This window comes from Sciurus vulgaris, assembly GCF_902686455.1.
Source record: "Sciurus vulgaris genome assembly, chromosome: 11".
In the NCBI taxonomy this organism is placed as follows: domain Eukaryota; kingdom Metazoa; phylum Chordata; class Mammalia; order Rodentia; family Sciuridae; genus Sciurus; species Sciurus vulgaris.
In genome coordinates, this window is record NC_136472.1 from 9,450,671 (window position 1) to 9,468,412 (window position 17,742).

The window sequence follows — 17,742 nt, forward strand, 5'->3', positions numbered from 1 at the left end:
GGGGCGTCAAGGAGTGGGCATCAAGGGCAGGCCAGGCCCCCCAGGTGCGCAGGTGCTTCCTGGGGCAGGGACAGGGGTGCTGACCCCAGCCCTGGCCGGCCTGCTGCTCACTCAGCAGACATGCACACCGGCATCCAAGGAAGGGCGCCTCTTCCCTAGACCCCAGCGACACAGGGTACACCTTCTCGTTTTGGGCTCCAACTCACAGAGAAGACCCTGCTGTGTCAGCCCCGCCCTGCCTGTGCAGGTCCAGGACAGCCCGGGGGTCTCCGGATGCTCCTTGACCTCACCTTTGGGTTTGCAGTAATCTCGTCTGACCTCGGTGCCAGTGAGAGTCGGTGCGGGTGCCTCCAGTGGCCCCTAGTCCTCCTTAGGTGACTGGGCTTGCAGGGTCCGGGCAGAGGGGGCTGCTCGTTCTGTCCCTGGCCCTCCCGTCTGGCCTGCAGTGTTTCTGACAGTGGCATTGCTCAGCATGTCTCCCCTCGGGGTCTGCAGAACTGTGTAGCCGCATGGGGTTGCGCCCTCTCCCTGCACATGGTCTGTCCTGGGTACACAGGTGACAAGTCACACAGAGGCAGGAGTGGCTGGTGGGGAGGAGCTGGGTCACTTTTGGTTGTTCTGGTGTGTCTCCCTTGGGCCACTTGCCCTTGGTGGGTGGCAGCAAGGTCTGTGGGTGTCTGGGGAACACAGAACTCAGACAGCCACTTCTGGGTTGGCAGAGAGGTTCTGGAGGCCCAGGGGAGAAGAGCAAGCCCTTGCCCCCTTTGCCAGGAGGCTCTGGGCTGACCCAGGGGGTGGTGATGAAGGTCATGGGCTGCCCCGTCATTGGCAAGAGGGCTCAAGGTGCCCACTTGGTCCTTTTCCTGCTGTGCTGCAGTGACCAGAGGGAGAGCTCTCAGGAGCTCCTTCCCAGCTTTGACTGGTGGAGGCTGTACGAAGGAGGATGCAGGGACCTCGGTGGGTCTCAGCAGGATGCGGATGGAGCAGGCTGGGGCTGAGGCTGTGGGCATGATTAATGTCTCTTCCTAAGTGCCCGGTGACTGGCCAGCCTGGGTGCACTCTGGTGCTGGCTACGTCAAGCTGCCCTGGGGTGGGGCTGGGGCTTGCAGTTTCTCTGGGGCCTCACTTCTCCTGGTACCTGCTGGTCTGTCTCCTCTTCTGCACGTGGGGATGGTAGCCGAGTTCCCATGGGGTGGCTGGGTGTGTGGTGTGAGTGACGCTCACCCCCTGCTCGCGTGGACGCCCTTGGCATCATCCTGAGCATCCTCCCTGTCCCAAGGATGCCAGGCACTTGGTCCCCCAGCGATCATCTTTCATCTCCTGCTTGCCTCAGTTTACCCGACACTGTTGTCCTGTTTTCCTGGGATCTCCTTTTTCTAGTCTCGGTCATGAGGACCTAGAACTTGTCCTGGAACCACAGGGAGTGGCTGGAGCAGGCCTTGGACACGGGTTCCCACGCAGAGCCTGGGCCTGAGGTGGGTCTGAGGTGCCCTGGGCCTGGTCAGACTTGGAGGTCCCGGCGCTGTGGCGCCCGGCGCGCCGCCGCCAGGGGGCAGCAGAGCTCGCGGCTCCGGCCAAGCCCATAAATCAGCCTGTTTATTAGCGGAATAAAAGTCGCCGGCAACGCGGGGCTTTTCGGGGCTGCATAAATCTGCGTCTGTGCCTCGTGAAACCCATATGTGCTTAATTCATATGTAAAGTTTCAAGCAGGAAGAGAATACGTGTCCATTAAATTCTATTTGACTTGATTATAATCATTAGCCGTGAATAATTGCTTCTCCGCGCCGACCGCGGAGCCGCCACAATGGGCGCAGGAGACGGCGATTACCTCGGTGGGAATTTTTAAATTTTTATTTTTGAAGCCACGGGCAGCGCTGGCCCCGTGGGTGTCGGTGGCCCGCGGGGACGGCGCGGGCGTGGGCTGACGGGGGCTGGAGGTCTGGACAGGGCTTCTGGGTTTTGTCGGGGGCGGGGGCTGTCCCTCTTTGTCCCTGCTGCCAGGTGGGGAGGGGGTGTCGCCGCCGGGTCTGGCTCAGGGAGCCTGCAGGGGAGGGCGGGGCGGCTGCGAGGGAAGGGGGCTGGGGACTCCATCCTGGACGCCCGGAGGGGGGCGCCATGCTCCCGCCCCCTCCCCAGAGGCTCCGCCCACGACCCCCCACCCGGGAAACCCGACTGGCGTTGGGGTCCAGCACTGTCCAGCGCCGACTTTCACCCTCGCTATTGGTATTCGCTAGGAGGTGCGGGGTGACGCCGATGCGTGTGGCGCGTTTGTGTGGCCCGTGTGCCTGGTGTGTGCCAGGTGGCAGGCAGTAGGGGTGAGGTGGGCAGAGAGCAGAATGGGGGACATCGGGTGGGCGTCAGGGCTTGAGGACACAAGAGCATGCTTGGGGACAGACCTTCAGAGTCCCCCCAACAGTCACATCTCTGCCCTCCCGGTGGGCTGGTGGCCAAGGCCACTTGCTAGGGCAGCACCCGCCAGAGTCTCAGGCTCCTGCCATCTGTGCCCGCCACGGCTCCTGCCCACGAGGGCGTGCCACATCCATCTTAATTAAACTGGGCTGCCAGGCTGGCGAGATAAGCCAGGGAGCCCCTGCAGGCCCTCACCCACCCGCCCTGTTCTGCCTGCTTCTCCAGTTTGGCCTGTGACCCCAGCACTGGGTCCTACGAGAATTCAGGTCTGGGGTCTCCGCCCTGGGAGTCTATGGCTTCCTGAGTATTGGTGTCTATTTTTGACCACAGGGGTCATGACCTTGACCCTGTGACCTCTAAGCCTTGAGCCTTTGCCTACCAGGCTTATGCCTAGGCCCTTGTTCCTGACATACAGCTGAGGTCCAGACAGGAAATGCCTGGGGCACAAAGACTGCCATTCTTGGCCAACCCAGGGGTCTGGCTGTCTGGCTTTGGCCTTGGGGCCATAAGGGGCAAAGCAGAGATGAATGTGACACTTTCTATAAAGACACAGGACTCTTCCCCTTCAAAGCGGTCCTAGCCCAGCACCCCCAAGAGTATCATGGGCACAGAGGCTGAGGGGTTCCAATCCCAGAACTCCTGCAGGCCCCTGAGAGCCCCCCCATCTGAAGAATGTCATCCATCTGGGCACAGGGCCCCACGCCTGCAGGCCCAGCAGCTCAGGAGGCTGAGGCAGGAGGATTGCAGGTTCAAAGTCAGCCTCAGCAGCTTAGTGAGACCATCTCAAAACACAAAAATAAAAGCACTGGGGATGTCGCTCAGTAGGTAGCGCTCCTGGGTTCTGTCCAAAAAATGAGAAAAGGAAAGAATGACAAACCCGCCAGCCCCAGCCCAGGGCCGTGTGAGGATGACATGTGGGCCAGGCCCAGGAACCCCAGTAATTAATACTGGGGGAGTCAGGCCAGGGCAGCTAAGTAGAAGATAATGTGACGAAGCCCAGAAGGGAGGTCTGAATAAAGTACCGCGGGACGCTGCGGGGACCAAGTAATTCTGCAAGGAGGTGGCCGAGGCCAGGCAGGCCCAGGAGGCCTTTGAGGGGCCTGGTCGTGTTTCACAGGACAAGCTGGCCTCACAGGGCAGCGTTTAAGCTGCTTATTTATTTAAAATGCGGCATGAAGTGGCCGCTGTTCCTCAAGTCCCCGGCTTTGATTTGTGAGAATCTGCCAGCCCTTGTCCCGGCCCAAGCTCCCCCAGCCCTCGCTTCATCCCTTGCTGCCTGGAGGGCGGCGGAGCCGTCGTGGCCAGGAGCTGGGACAACTGAGTGGCCACCGAGCGGCCCCGCCCTGCTCCCAGCTGTCCCCAGGCCTCTGCCGAGTCGTGATTTAGAGACCGCCTTGATGGACTGGCAGGCAGGGGGGCCGCAGGGACGGCGACTGCCTGGTGGGAAGTGATCTGACGCTAAACTGTCGCCGTAAATCGCTTTATCTGTCACTTCAGATTTAAATGTGTTTGCTGAGGCTTGCCGGCCGCGAGGCAGCAGCGAGGGCGGCGCGGCCAGCAGCCAGTGACAGGACTGTGCTCGCAGCTCCTGCTCGGCCCAGCCCTGGCCCTGTGCCCCTCCTGGGGACGCCATGCACAGACAGCCGGGCAGGTCCTCAGCAGGTGGAGTGATGCCACCACGGCCGAGGGGCCCAGGGTCGCCCCATGTTGGTGATGGAGCTGAGGAGCGAGGCGCGTGGGGAGGACTGTGACAGGCCCACCCCCTCTGCAGGTGACGGGCAGAACCGTTGTGGCCTGGCTGTTCACCCAGCAAGCCGCCATGGGGGGTGCTGTGCACGGGGCGGGGGGCGCCTGGGCTGCACACACTCACCCTCTGATCCCAAATAGAGGGGGAGGCGGGCTCCTCTCCAGGGAGGGAGTGGACGGGAGGCAATCCCGCAGGCTGCCTGGAAGAGGGGGCACTTGAGTTGGCATGCAGGCTGAGAGGAAGACTGGGCAAGCCACTCCGCGGGGAGAGAGGGAAAGCTCTGGCAAGGGTGCTGAGGGCCAGCTCTTGGGTTCGGCCTGTGCCTTGGCCAGGTCTTGAGTCAGGGGCACGTGGTCAGACCTGCTGTGGGCATTTCCCTTGGGCTTCTCCTGGGGATACAGAAAGGTGAGGACAGAAGCCCAGAAGTTAGGGGAGGATCCCCTTTGGCCCCCTAGGCCTTGGCCGCATTCACTCCATGTACCTACCGTCCTGAATCAGCCAGGAAATATGAGGCTCAGAGATGTGAAGCAACTTGCCCAAGGTCACACAGCTAAATGGTGGTGGAGCTGGATGGAAGATTTTCCAGATCCCAGAGCCCCCAGGAGCCGTTTGTGTGCGGTGGGGTGGGGTGCCTCCTCCTCATCCCCTTTCTCCTGGTTGAAAGTTCGCTTCCTGGAGTGTGCTTGTGCTCCCGACCCCACTGCCGAGGGCTGAGGGGGCCGATGTTTGCCTTGGGGTCTAACATCCGGGGCTTGCCTGGATTCTTGACTCACGAGGCCAGGTCATCCTGTGTCCAAGTCCCATCCTGGTGAGCACCCTGGAGCCCCCAGCTGGGCTGGACTGTCTGTCACCTGAAGCTGGCCACCACTGTCCCCTCTGTGCAGTGGCTGCCTCCACCGCCCACGTTGGCCTGTTTTGGGGGCTGGCATTAACGCGCCCCCCATTTTACAGACGAGGAGACTGAGGGGTCTGCAGGATCGCAGTGCTGGGTCTTTGGATCTGGGGTTTTCCGGGAGTGGCCAGCTCTGCTTTGGCAGCAGTGCCCCACCCCCCACCGGGTCTGGGGGCAAGTGGCAGAGCGGGTGGGGAGGCCAGTCGGGGGCCTCCCCACATTAAAAAGCCCTGGACGTCCAGGTTCTGCCCGGACCTCACCTGCTGCTGAGGGACCGGCGTCTGGTTTCCACAAGGTCGAGGTGGTCACATGAATTCATGAATGGTGGATCCTTCTCAATTATTGAGAGGCCCTCCTGGGCTCGCGGCCTTGGCCGGGGGCGGAGCTCGCAAGGGCCCGGAGGTCCTTCCACCCGGAGGCCTCCCGGAGCCTCCCGCTGCCTCAGCGAGTGTGTGGGGGACTCTGGGTCCTGGACCAGGAGCGCTGTCTGGATTTCAGCAGCTGTTTTGCTGAGTGAGCGAGTCACTGAATGCTTCTAGGAGGTGGTCAGCTGGCAGGAGGGACTGTGAGAACCGGTGACCTGCTGTGGACACTTTCTGTTCCTGCCTGGCCCTCTACCCACCCCTCTGGGCCAGAAGATACCGATTGATCTCACAAATGAGGATGGTGGGGGACATTGATGGGGCCTCCAGAGGTTCCTGGGCCTCGAGAGTCCCCGAAGGGTACGAGGTGTGGTGCTACCCAGAGTCTGCCTTCAAGGCATTTATAGTCCTGAGAGAGGCAGGGCAGGACCTGAAGCCCAGAGAGGGCTGGTGCCTGCACCGGGTCACACAGCAGGCAAAGCAGAGCCTGGAGCCCAGGCTCCTGACGCGCAGCTCCAGGCCGCTCTCTCTCTGGTCCTTTCTCCCCATCACGGTCACGAGGGCCTGAGGCGGGACACCTGTTGGGGGCTGCCTCCCACCAGGAGTAGCAGGCTGCTCTTGCAGTGCCGGAGGGCCCGAGGAGTCCTGTCCAGCGCCCGCGTCCTTGAGGCCACTGGCCTCCGCACCCGCACTGCGCTCCGCCCACCCGCGTCCCTGATGTGCTGTCCGAGCACTGAGCTGAGGAGGCCTGAGCTGGGAATGTGTGTGTTTTGAAATTAATGGGGCCATTAAACTGGCCAGCCATGAAGAGGCTGGAGCTGCAGCCTTGGCGGCTCTCCTGGCGTGAGGCGCGCGGCCCGGGCTGCCGGGGCTGTGACTTGCCTGCCCGCTTAAGGGCTGGGCACCCTGGCCCTACATGAGCCCTGGCTGTGTGCAGGGACATCTGTAGGTGGGGTGAATCGAGTCTTCCCTCCAGACCCTGACCCTGGCTTCCTGGTCTGGTCTGGTCCTGGTCCAGTTTGGGCTGGCCTCAGGGACGTAGCACAAGCTGACAGAGATTCGGGGGATCCAGCCCCTGGCTTCTCACCTCCCACGAGGTCTATTGGGTCTCCATGGTGGCACATCTTGTGATTTGGACTTGGAGACCTGGGTACAAGTCCTAGCTTCACTGTGTACTAGCTGTGTGACCTTGGTCAAGTCACTTAAGCCCTCTGAGCTTCATTTTCTCTTGTCTGTAAAAGAGAGATCAGAGTGCCCTGGTGGGTCCCACCCCCTAGGGTTGTTTGAAAGGAGGTGACTCGTGTGAAACACCTGTCCGGAGTCAGGCACAGAGTGGCCCCCTGGGCAGTGTCCCCGAGGGCTGCTCAGTCCTGCCGAGGGCATGTTCCATTGCCATCACCTGCTCTGCTTGGGTTGGGGACAGGGGATGATCCTTGGTAAACCTCGGCCACCACCGCCAGCAGGCTGCTTCTCCTGTGTGGGACTGAGTCACCTGTGGACCCGGGCAGCTTCGGGGACACCCCCTCCTGACCACCAGACTTCTGAATGGGGGTTTCCTGGCTCAAGGCCGGGCCTCTCCTGCCCGTTTGCCAGCAGACCTGCCGCATGTGGTCAGGAAAGATGTGTGGCCACAAGGGAACCGTCCATGTGGACAGGAGGTGGGCAGGACTGGGGAGTCCCCAGGAAGGCCCACGACAGAAGTGGACCCGCCCAGCTGGGCTGAGTCTCCCCCAGGCCTGGCCTGCAGCCTCCAGCTCCCTTGGGGCCTGCACACACCCTGAGATCTTGCCTTATCCGCTCTTCATCTATTTTGCAAATCACCTCTCTTGAGGCCCCTTCAGGCCCTGGTGACAGCTGTGTGGCCTGCAGCCCCATAGCCCAGGTGACATCGTTACTGTCCCCCTCCCTGCAGTCGCCATTTGTCACCCATCAAGCGGGTGCAGCTTTTCCTCATGGAGATGGCCAGGCCTACCCTGGGGTAGGCAGGACTTGGAGCCCTAGGTACAAGTCCTAGCTTCACTGTGTACTAGCTGTGTGTCTTGCTCAAGTCACTCAACCTCTCTGAGCCTCAATTTTTCTTGTCTGTAAAACAGCTCAGAGTGCACTAGGGAGTGGCAGACCGTCCTGGTAGGGCTCAGGTGGCCTGGGCCGTGGCTGCACGTAAGACAGACTGGAGCTAAAAGCCGGTTCCACAGCCAACTTGGGCAAGTGCTTCCTTGCCTGGTCTCATTTCCGTGAGGAATCCTGGGTGGATGAAAAGGGAAAATGAGTTGCTAGCTGTAAGGTGCTGCTAGCCCAGGGGCTCACATGGGGTGAGCAGTGTTACTGGGGAACCTCTTATCGCCACCTGCTGGGCAGGAGGGCAGCGGGGGCTGCTGACTCTGCTCTGGTCCCTGGGGGGATGAGGTACCTGCACTGTGGGTCCTTAGAAAGGGCAGAAAGGGAGGGGCTACAGCTCGCTAGGTGTGGGCACCCCCAGTGGAAGGGGCTGCCCTGGGACAATGGCTCTGGGGGGGGGTAGGAATGCCTGCTCTCTGGGTGGCGGGCAGGGGAGGGGTGCTGCTATTTATAGCCAGGCGGGGCTGTCAGAGCTGGAGGCCTGGAGGCTGGCAGGGAGGCAGGCAGGGAGGCCGGTGGCAGGGCAGAGAAGGCGGTGGACGGCCGCCTTCTCCCCATGCCAGGCCATCACTGGGTGGCCCCCTCCTGGCAGCAACAAGTGGCCCCGGCAGCCTCCCCCTGCCTCCTCTGCCTCCTCCCCCTGTCGACATTGTTGTAATTGCCGTAAGAACGGAGGCGGCACGTGGTCAGGCGCCGGCTGCCAGCCATCTCCCTGCCAGCAGGGCTTGCGTCTGTTTTATTATTGCCGCCTGGCTGTATTTCACGTTCGGCTTAAACATCATCAAACGCCACATCCCTTTTGAAAAGCAAGCGCTACCTTGCTGAGGATGTGGAGGGGAAACGGGAACATGAAAACCTACGAAGCCAGTGGCCCAGAATTGACATTTGCGACGGAGCTTTGGGCAGCAGCGGGGGCTGTCCCCAGAGGGCTCGCAGTGCGCACCTGGCAGGGAGGGCATCCTGTGGGTCAGCTGGCCACCCCTGGTGCCCCCAGACAGCGACCTGGACTCAGCCTGTTCTCTTAGGAGGCGGGAGCCGCCCTGGTGTCCTGGGAGGGTGAGGTGGTGGCATATCAGGGGGCGGGGACCGGCCAGGTTCAAGCCCCGCCCTGGCCACTCGGAGCCCGTGTGACCTTGAGCAGGAGACGCCTTCCTCCTGAGCCTCAGCGTCCTCATCTTCAAGTCCTCGCTGAGGTGGTTGACAGGACGTAGGCGAAGCCCGGAACACCCGACAGGTGGTTGGGACTCAATGGATGGTGACTGCTGTCACCGAGGCAGTGGGCGGGTGAGCTGCCGTGCATTTAAAAAAATGTTTAACCTACCGGTTCCCACTGAAAAATAAGTACAATAGAACCAGACTCCTTAAACAGGAAGGAAGGAGCCAAGGCAGGCTCCATGTGGAACACTCGCCGGCCCGGGAAAGGCCCTGGGTTTCATCCCCAGCCCCAGAAAAGCAAAACGGGCAGCCCCACCGTCAGAGAGGGCTCTGACTCAGGCGTTTATTCATTTACTTCTTCTTTTGGTGCTAGGGCTTAAACCCAGGGGTTGCTCTCCCACTGAGCTACATCCCCAGCCCTTTTTACTTTTTATTTTGAGCAGGATCTTGCTCGGTTGCTGAAGTCAGCCTTGAATTTGAGATCCTCCTGCCTCAGCCTCCCGAGTCGCTGCAGTCTCAGGCGTGTGCTACTGCGCCTGGGCCTCTCTTTAGAATGTGCCCCTGCTCTTGGCCCTGACGGGAGCCTTTCAGCCTCTCCAGCCCACCTCTCGCCTGGCTCCTGGTCTTGGCCTTCTCTCAGCTCTACCACCTGGTGCTTGAAGCTGGTGTCTGGTCTACCCAGGGACCACGGTTCATTGTGGGGGGTCCTCTCTGCCACGTCCCACGTGGAGGAGAAAATGGTTAACTGTTGGAGGAGGATTTGGCGGTTTTTCTATCTGTGACCCCAAAAAACTTATCTACTCGATGAACACACAGGAGCCAATACTCTTTTAATGTGAGAGGCGGCGTGTCTGGTCTGGCCATACCAGCTCTGGCCTCTTCCAACAACTCGCCCAGCTCTCTCTTATTTAAAACATGTAAAGGGGGCAAGGACTGGGAGGAGCTTCTTCTGTGATGGACAGATAGGGTGGAGTTAGGGAAGCCATTCTCTTGAGGGAAAATTCCAGAAGGAGACAGGGAACCACTCCCACGCAGCGCCTCCTGCCTCCCAGCAGTTCCTAGAAGGCGTCCCTGTCCCATGGCTTGACCTAGTCTGATTCTGGTAAAGAAGGATGGCTTCCCACAGTTCGTGCCTGCCCTTGTAGTCTAGACTCCTGGTGGCTGCTAGGGCCTGCTGGGTTTCTGGCACCCTACTGTCTCCAGCCCAGGTGACACTTCAAAATTAGACTGAGCCTGGCCATGATGGCACATGCCTATATAGTCCTGGACAGGCAGGAGGGAGGCTGAGGCAGGAGGATCACTTGAGCCAAGGAGTTTGAGACCAGCCTGGACAACATAGTAAGACTCTGTCTGAAAACAAACAAAAAAATCTAAAAACCTAGACTGAGCAAGTTTATTGCAACTGACTGCGAGATGCAGCTTTGAGCTTCCTAGCAGCCAGTGCAAAAAGAGAACAGCTGGGCACACATCCGTAATCCCAGCTCCAGGGAGGGTGAGACAGGAGGATTGCAAGTTCAGGTCCAGCTTGGGTAACTTAGCAAGACCCTTTCTCAAAAATAAAGGAGGGGGGCTGGGGTGTGGCTCAGTGGTAGAGCACTGCCTAGCAGTGTGAGGCACAGGGTTTGATCCTCAGTACCATATAAAATAAATAAATAAATGAATGAATAAATAAATAAAATAAAGGTATTGTGTTCATCTACAACTAAAAATTTTTTTTTTAAAAAAAGAAAGAAAAGGGGCGGGTTTGTAGCTCAGTGGTCGAGCTCTTGCCTAGCGTACGTGAGGCCCAGTTCAGTCTCTGGTGCCAAAAAAGAAAGAAAGAAAGAAAAAATTCCCACGAAACAGGAGCTTGGGTTTCATGGCCCCGCACCTGGGGGTCGATGGAATTCCATATTAACGCTGATGCTCCTTTTTCTTTCTGCTCTGCACCTTTTCCCCTCAGTCCCTGCTCTGTGCGCCCGTTGCTGGGATTGGACCCACTGTCTTTCCCCCTCAGGCGGCTTGCTCCTGCCCCGGAGGCCCTGGGCTGCCGCTGTCCTGGCCACTGCCCGTGTCCTGCCCAGGCCCACTGGGCCTGCGCCAAGGTGACTAATAGGCCTGCCCCGGGGGCCGGCGGAAGCTTTCCCTCCTCAATATCGGAGTTTAAAAATGTGTCACCATCGATTTGAAGGAAAGACTTGCTCCTGCTGAGAACAGTGGCCTGGGGCTGCGTCTCGCCTTAGGAGTCGCACAGGCGGCCGCCTAAGTCCAGCGCCACCAGGGCTCTCCGCAAGCGCCCAGGCTGCCGGGCGGCACCCGCCCCCAGCCTGCGGCTCCCCAGCCCTGAGTGTTTTGGTTCCACAGGGGGAGGCCCCGCTGGGTGTCCCCACTGGACTGGGGACTCCCTAGTCCTCTGTGCGTCTGTCCTGAAGGCCGGTATTCAGTCCCAGCCCACTTCTCTTCTCACCTTGTTGCATCTTTTCCTGGAAGGGACTACTGGGGCCTTTTGGTCCACCCCCCTGCCTCCAGGCAGGCGCCCCGCTCTGGCTGGCCTGGGCTCCGTTCTGCACCCTGCCCTCACGTGGGGCCCAGCCTCCTGTCCTGCAGCTGCAGAAGGTGGTCCCAGCTCCCCCAGCGACTTGGGAGCCCAGGCCGACCACCGTCACCAGCTGGGAGGCGGCTGCTGTAGGGGCCTGGGCGACCCGTCTGGGGTCCGGGGACCCTGAACGCAGATCTTTTTACTGTTTCCTGGAAGCGACCGTGAATGGCTGAGTGGATGAGGAGTAGCCTTGTGGTAACCTTTCTAGGTGTCCTTCTGGTTAGTGGCTTGGTGACAGCACAGGACGGGGGTGTTTGGAGAGAACTGAGCTTTCCAGGTCCCCACAGAGGCTCCATCCCCCTTCTACCATGAAGAGGTCACAGTGACTGCTTTTGCGGACATCACCCAAGCGTGGCAGGGAGCAGGACGAGGACTTGGCTGCCCAGGACACCCACTGGGCCGCCCCAGCCTGGGCGGCCTCCTGCTCCTGCTGCAGCAGAGGTGACCTTGACCAGCACCAAGGCCGTGGTTCTGCAATGAGCTTAGTGGGGACGGGCCAGGGGGTGGCCCAGGGTCACCAGCGACCCTTTTCCTTCTGGGGAGCCATAGAGCCGTGGACGGGTGGGCAGGGAAGAGGTTAAGCAGGCGGCTTGCCGTCTTTCTGGCTGCCGTGGGCCCTGGGAACATGTGCTGAGCGGTCATCTACCACGTGGTGCAGGGAAGTATGCAGGCTAGCCCCGAGAGCCACCCCAGCTGCAGAAAGCGCCTCCCGAGGCCTCCGAGCGGCCATTAGTCTGGGAAAGGAGGGGCTTTATTTTCCCCGTCTCCCTAAATGTTATTGCCTTTATTGGCTTTGGAAATCAGCTTTATGGCCTGCGTTGTTTGTCCGCTGAAATATGGAACGTGCTAGAGAGAAAATAAACTCAGGGAGGATTTGGGCCCCAGGGCTTGGGGCAGGACGCATGTGTGACATTCCCAGGCCAAGGTCACGCTTTAGGGACCATCACACCTGGGGGAGGGGGTGGGGGAAAGATGCGCTAGGACTGAGGACGGGGTGGAGGCTTGGCCTGAGGCCTCCGGTACCTGTGCCTCCTGTTGGATGGTCCCCACCCGACTGGCGGGGAAAGTGGAAGTCTGTCCATCCTCCTGGAGGCCTTGGGTGCTGTCCAGGGCACCGCCAGCCCCTGGCGGTGTGGCCTTCTCGGTGTAAGGAACCAGGCCGTGGGGCTCGTGGGGCGGGGTGCAGGCCTGTCAGGGGTCCCACCTGCGGGAGCTGCTTCGTCTTCCGGCAGAGGTGGCCCGTGGGGAGCTGGGGGCAGATGTGGCAGGGGCATCTTCCTCCCTTTCCTGGGACCACAGACCCTCCAGGCAGGTCCCAAGGGCCCCAGGAGAAGGCTGCTTCTCTCCTCCTCTCTGAGTGTGCAGAGCTCCTACAGATCAATAAGAAGGTGGGTGAGCGATGCGGACAGGCAGCTCCCGGGAGGAGAGAAACGAGCGGCCAGTAAACAAGCGAAGGGAGCAGAGCTTCCCCAGGCACCAGGACCAGGGCCGAGGGTGTCATTCCTCACCCGCCGGAGGTGGCACTGGGGCATCCGTGTGGTCGGGTGTGGCGCAGGCCTGGGGGGTGGGCCCCTTCTTGGTGCCCCCACCCAGGGCCTCACGCCAAACCGGCACATAGTGGGTGCTCACAAGTCGCTCTATGACGACAGATCTGACTCCTTACTGCAAGCAGAGGGCCGCTGCTGCCCCTTTGCCTCTGCCTCCCCCACCGCATGGCCTTCACCACAGGAGCTCCAGGGGTTTCCCTGCCAGGTCACTGCAGCCCCAGCTCCCGCGCTCTGGGGTCCACACGTGCCCTGGGCTGTGGGTGGGCTTCTCTGGGGAGGGGGACTGCTTCCTGCTTCTGGGTTTCAGCTGTCACTTCATGGCTGGGACCCTGCCGGGCTCGGGACAACAGATGGGGTGTCATTCCTAGAGGCCAGGTGGAAATGGGACCCTAGGATTGGGTGGCTCTGACTCTGCTCATGGCTTCTGCAGAGACCCCTCTGATCCTGGGTTTGGGGAAGGCGTCACCTTGGCAGCGACCTCAGCCCTCTGTGTATCCCACTCACGCCATCTGGCCTTGGCGCCTCTCCTGCCTTTTCTTGTTCCTTCCCTGTCCTCCGCCTCCATTCTGGCCTAGCGGGACGGTTTCTGGTTTGCTCAGTGCGCGTTCTCACCTCCAGAGTGTCCCAAGGGCAGCGCCCCGCGGGAGCACCTTGCCTCCAGCTTCCCGGCCACTCTCGCGTCCTCTAGGTCCTGGCTGGGAAGCCGACTCCAGGAACTCTCTCTGCTGGGCTTAGGGGTCCCTCCTGGGTGCTTCCTGGCAGCCTTCATTCCACAGGTGGGGGGTGCCGCTGTTTTGCGGGGAGCAAGGGAGATTGGCCGGGCAGCTGGGTGCCCCAGCGTGCTGCACAGTCATGTGCAATGACCCAACCCTGGAGGAGGACCCGTCCAGGGGCCGGGGTCAGGGACCTAGTGGGGCATCCCAGACGCTGGGAAGGGAGGCCGTGGGCCTATGGCAGGGCTGCTCGTCCCAGACTCCCTTATCTGCAGAGCCCAGAGTGGCCCAACCACGGTGGAGCCGCTTTGATGCGAGCTCAAGGGGAGAGAGCACAAGAACACTTCAAACGGCTGCTGCGGTCCTGGGGAATCTGGGCCTCTGAGTCCTTGAATCCTCCTCGGCACGCGCACCCACCCAGTGTGAACCAGTCAGCAGGAGAGCCAGGCCTGGGGGAGTTGCCAGCCCAGGACCGATCCTGGGATCCTCAGCAGCCTCCTCCCTTGGCTTCTTCCGTCCCCATCCTCCTGCCCCTGAGGCCCAGCCTGACCCATGCTGCACCCAGCCACCCGCCAGCTCTCTCCTTCTGTCCCCCAGGCAGAGGTGGGGGCCACCTTCCTTCCTGCATTCAGAGGGTACGAAATGATTCCAGCTTAGTCCTTGTCTCTAACTGGGGCCCACCCCCTGTGGCCACCAAGGGGCACCACATAGGGGTAAGTGATTGACAGGAAGGCTTCCTGCAGGGTGCAGGGCAGGGAGGAGCCTGGACAGCCTGGTTTCTATTGCCAACCTCTTGACACTGCAGCCTTGGGCAAGCTGCCCAAGTCCTAGGTGTGGGCGTTGGTTTGCTTGCTTTAAAATAGGAATAGGCATGGGACACAGTAGTGCACACCTGTAATCCCAGCGGCTCTGGAGGCTGAGGCAGAAAGATCCCGAGTTCAAAGCCAGCTTCAGTAACTTAGTGATACCCTAAGGAACTCAGCAAGGCCCTGTCTCTAAACTAAATATAAAACTGGGGATGTGGCTCAGTGGTCAAGCACTCCTGGGTCCAATCCCTGGTACCAAAAAAAAAAAAAAAAAACAAAAAACACAGAATAAGCCAGTTGACAGTGCCAGCCTGCTGTGAAAGGGACATGTGACAGATGCGTGGCACCTGGCACCATGGGTTGTGCTGTCTTGCCTCTCACAGATGGGTACCCCTTTAGGAAATCCCCCCTAATTATGAAGTTACAGATCTGGATGGTCACACTGGGGAGAAGCACGTTCATTAGGAGACCCAGGCGCAGAGCCCAGGGTATGCCAAGTGTCTCTCTGCGCCAGCTTCCTGAAGTCCGCCGGCTCAGTAGAGCACATCTCTGCCTCTTCCTGGTGGCAGCTTCCATCTGCCAACCCCTCGGGAGCCGCTGGCTGGGGAGGGCCTGAGTGGGGGACAGTCTCTCCCTGGAGATCGCCCTGCGGTCCTTCACCCCAGGCTTGTAATCTCAGCTTTAAAGAGGACTCGGATCCCGTCCTCCTGCCCCCTCCATGACTAATCCATTCGCCAGGGCCCGATCCAGAGAAAGCTAATTAAAGAATTTCTGCTCTTGGCTCAGCCTGAACTTTGAAGATTCCCCTTGGTCTTCCTGGAGTCTCTGAAAACAGGTGGAGAAAGGGGGTGTTAAGGGTGTCGTCGGATGAGCCTGGAGCCTCTAAGAGGCTTAATCCCCCTAAGCCAGCAGGCATCAAACAGCTTTCCGCCCAGCACCGTTGAGAAAGGGTTGGAGCGCCCGGAGGACTCGAGGACTCGGGGCTGCTCCCCAGCCAGGGCCCCAGACCTCGGGGTCCCTTGTTCCCCACTCTCTGAGAATCGGAGGCTGTTTCCCAAGAGTTATGGCAGGGGCGGAGGAAGGACCCAGCCTTCCCCAGAGCAGTGAAGTTGGGTGTGGCCCTGCACCCTGCAGCTCTGGCATGGGGAGTCCCTGTGCCCAGCACCACTGAGATGCTGGCAGCCGCAGATGCCTGGTGGAGCTGGGCACCTCCAGGGCCTTTCCATCAACCAACAGGAATATTTGTTCAACACTTTCTGGTGGAACCTGAGCTCCATGGGCCTGGGGTCCCAAGAGTCCCCTGGGCTGCTGTGTCCCCTTATCTGAGCAGGGCTTGGCACACAGCAGTTGTTCAGTAAAGACTTTATTTATTTTGGGGTGCTGGGGATTAGATCCACTGACCTTGCGGCTGGTGGTCAGATCCTGCCCTCACAGAGCCTACCCTCCTGCCTCCTTCAGAAGTTGTCCTGAGGCTGGGCGTGGGGGCGCACACCTGGAATCCCAGCGGCTCGGTAGGCCGGGGCAGGAGGATCGTGAGTTCAAAGTCAGCCTCAGAACTTAGCAAGACCCTAAGCAACTCAGTGAGACCCTGTCTCTAAATAAAATCCAAAAGAAGGGCTGGGGATGTGGCTCAGGGGTTGGGTGTCTTGAGTTCAATCCCCGGTACCAAAAAAGAAAATGTCCTAAGGATCTTTGAGTCTCCAAATGCGGGCGGGCTGCAGGTCTTGGGGGCTACCCCCCGCCGTCACTCTGAGCTTTGGCCAAGCCTGGTGTCACCCCGGGAGGGTCAGGGGGTCCAGTTCCTGGACGGGGGGCATTTGGACCTGCCATCCTCCATGCAGCTGCTTCTCGGGTAGTTGCCTGCATCATGGAAATAAAAATGATAAAAACCTGCCACTGAATTCTGGGTGGCAGTAAATTACTTAACACCTGAAACAGGTTGAAATGTGGCCACTGTGGCTTTTAATAAGCCCATCTCCCATGCAGCCGCTTCCGCGAGGAGCCGGCAGGGTCTCTTCCCGAGGCATAATTTCATTGCGTCCCAGGCTTGGCAGCAGTGCAAATAAGATTTCACTTCCCCTGTAAATCTCCGAGGGGGAGCGCGGGTTTCATTTGTGCTGTCAGTTAGCACTCAAGAGAGCCTATTTACTTTGTGGCAGGAGGAGAGGGTCCTTCAGAGGGGCTGGACATGGAGGCCAGGGGAGGTGGCCATGTCAGCCCTGGAAGATGGTGTGTGTGGAGGCAGCAGCAGGGGTGGTGGGCACATGGGCCTGGGGAGCATGCTTTATTTGGGGTGCCTGAAAGTGGACTGGCCAATGCCACCCAGACCTACTGAGTCAGAATTTTGGGGCTGGCTGGGTGACCTCGGAGGCTGCCAGACTGTCCTAAGTAGGATGCCAAGAACTGGCCGTAGCACTTGGGTGAGCGGCTGTGGTGCAGGGTGTCAGACCCTTCCCAGGCTTGGACATCATCTCCAGGGTGCTTGGTGAGGCCAGAGGCCCCTCCTCGGAAGTGGGGACAGGAGAAGGGAAGCTCTTGCAACCCAGTGGTAGCCGGCTAGGAGCAGGGTTCAGGTGCTGGAGGGCAGCCTTGGAGGGCCCTCATTTGAAAGGAGACTCTTGGTGGAGTAGGTGGAGTTAGGGAGCAGTGGCCCTGGGCCTTGGGGTGCCCCATGGCTGTTGTGCAGCCATCTGGGGGTCTTACTGCACCCCTGCTCTTAATCTCAGTGATAAGCGACCCAAGGCTTCTTTGGGCAGGTCAGGGCCTGAAGCTGCTGGGCTAGAGGAGAAGAGGCCAGGGCTGGAGGGTGTGGGACCTGGGTTGCTGGGGGTTGGCCCTCGCCTGGCAGCCACCTGTAGACAGGTAGGGAGATGGGGGCTCTCCAGGGCTAGTGAGTCCCCTGCATTGCCCAGCACTCATGTCCCTGGAGGGACTGGCCAGCTCTGCTTGCTCTCCTGCCTCTCAGACTCCCAACTCCTCTTCAGAACAGGCTGGTTACCTGTGGGTGTCCTCCCTGCCACTGACCTGAAGGCCGGCACTAAGGCCGGCGATGCCCACCCCATCCCCAACCCCAGTCCTTCTGGTCTCAGGCCAGCCTGGGCCCAGGCTGTGGCAGGGGTGGTTTGGGGAGTGGGACCCCTCCTGTGCAGATGTCCCTCCTCTGTGCCAGACCCTGGGGCACCTGCTGCACCTCTGTGAGGGGCATGCTAGAAACCTTGCCAGCTTGGCTCCAGGCTCTGTTCCAGGGCCCAAAAGTGCTGGCTGAGCCCGGAAGCGCGCGTGCCAGGCTGGGGCCTGCACTCCGGGAACCCGCGTCCCCGCCGAACCCTTTCTGGGCAGAACCGTGTTAGCTCTAGCAACTGCGGAATGCAGTTTGGGAACTCGGCCCTTCTGCCCTCGCTTGGGGAGCTCAGTG

The 17,742-nt window shown here is 60.3% G+C and overlaps 1 protein-coding gene across 3 annotated transcripts in view; it reads left to right on the forward strand.

Annotated features, from left to right (window-relative positions):
* MACROD1 (mono-ADP ribosylhydrolase 1) overlaps positions 1 to 17,742 on the forward strand; it is a 132,677-nt gene that overhangs the window by 11,384 nt on the left and 103,551 nt on the right. The window lies entirely within an intron of this gene.